Source organism: Dioscorea cayenensis, chromosome 7 (assembly GCF_009730915.1).
Source record: "Dioscorea cayenensis subsp. rotundata cultivar TDr96_F1 chromosome 7, TDr96_F1_v2_PseudoChromosome.rev07_lg8_w22 25.fasta, whole genome shotgun sequence".
NCBI classification, from domain to species: Eukaryota; Viridiplantae; Streptophyta; class Magnoliopsida; order Dioscoreales; family Dioscoreaceae; genus Dioscorea; species Dioscorea cayenensis.
Window position 1 is genome coordinate 19,657,065 of NC_052477.1, and position 1,785 is coordinate 19,658,849.

The 1,785-nt window shown below is 34.3% G+C and overlaps 1 long non-coding RNA gene across 1 annotated transcript; it reads left to right on the forward strand.

Annotated features, from left to right (window-relative positions):
- Positions 1 to 444: 444 nt before the first annotated feature.
- LOC120265882 lies at positions 445 to 1,530 on the forward strand. Its single transcript, XR_005537785.1, has 3 exons — positions 445 to 547; positions 944 to 1,234; positions 1,341 to 1,530. It is a non-coding gene; the product is annotated as an uncharacterized LOC120265882 (long non-coding RNA).
- Positions 1,531 to 1,785: the final 255 nt, after the last annotated feature.

Sequence of the window (1,785 nt, forward strand, 5' to 3'; positions counted from 1 at the left end):
TGTCCTTAATTGCACTAGTTGGAGTTTGTGGAGTTTGAAAGACCACATTTATGGATGTATGTATTGGCAGGAAGAAAAATAGGAGGTTACAGTGAAGAAAGTATCAATATCTCAGGCTATTCCAAAATGCAAGAGACGTTCCTACAGTTTGTGGATATTGTGAACATAATGATATCCTTTCTCTATTAGAGTTTGATTAGGAATTTGGAGGAAAATCTCACTGTGGGCTGCTGTTGAGAAGACTGAATAATAGTTGAAGCACTTTGATTATTTAGTTTGTTTTTGTCTGTTTGTTGTTTGGAATGGTTAACTTTGAATCATTACTGTGTTTCCTTTGTTGTATTAGGATGTATTATGTGAGATGCTTGACTGGCATTCACTATCATGTATCTTTATATTTTCAGTGTTTGAATGAATGATTGTGTGTGAACTTTGAATGATTAATTGACTGTTCTTCTCTTCATTTACAAGTGAGTGTTTGTAGCTGAGTGTGAAGAAGAAGTGTCTTGCTGTTTCAGTTGAAGAACCAGTTAGAATTTATATTAAGGTAGAGATCCTATCATTCTCCACACATTACTGTTTATGAATCTCTTACTTATTCCACGTGGTTGTGCTTAGCACATGAAATAAATAAGGAAACAAGAAAGCCATGATATCTTGTCCTTGATCTTTATTTTTTTATTCAAATTATAATAAAAGGTGCTAATAAGGTTGCAAAGTGCAGTTAGTTAGTCCTAGTTATGCAATCTTATTATTAGTAAAGCAGTTATGATATAGGAGTTAGTAGCATAGAATTTCTGCATCTTTTCATGAAGCACACATGGTGATCTAATTTGCTAATTGGACCAGCTTATCTTGCATGAATTTTTTGGGTTTTTTTCATCACGCCATAATCCTAATTTGATTATCTATTTTTCACCCTTGTTTTCTTGTTTTACAAAAGATGTTTGTGGAAGAAGTAATGGAGTTAGTTGAACTTAATCTATTACGAGATGCCTTGGTGGGTCTTCCAGAGGTAGACGGCCTATCAACTGAACAGTGAAAGAAGCTCATAGTAGCTGTAGATTTGGTTGCAAATCCATCTATCATCTTCATGGATGAGCCAACTTTTGGCCTTGATGTTAGAGCTATAGCTATTGTTACGCAAAAAGTGAGAAATATAATGGACACAGGACAGACTATTTTATGCACCATCCACCAACCTAGCATTGACATTTTGGAAGCTTTTGATAAGGTTTCTAGTTTCTTCTTGACTCTACTATTGTGTATAATCAATCCGTTGAGTTTTACTATGTATAATCTTCTTGAGGAGCTTGATATAATTTTTTATGTGATTTCAGTTACTCCTAATGAAGAGGGCAGGACAAGTCATATATGTAGGACCTCTTGGACACCATTCTACTAATCTTATAGAATCTTTTGAAGTAAGTTTCTATAGCTGCTATAAAAGCTAAATTTTTTCATGTATATCTACAAAACTGAAATGTCTGTTTGGTGGCATAGTAGGATTGTTTCTTACAGAGGGTCATTGTGCAGTGTTTATATATAGCATTCTACTATATGCATCTTACAAATGAAATTCTATCCTAGGCAATTGCTAGTGCTAAGAAAATAACTAAAGGGTGTAACCCAGCAACATGGATGTTGGAAATAACATCGTCCTCTACTGAGGCTCAACTAATTCTACACTTTGCAGAAGTTTATGGAAGTTCTTCTCTTTATCAGTAAGTGTATATGCCTATGATGTTATTAGTTTCACTTATTGAGGTGAGGCATTTGTTTACC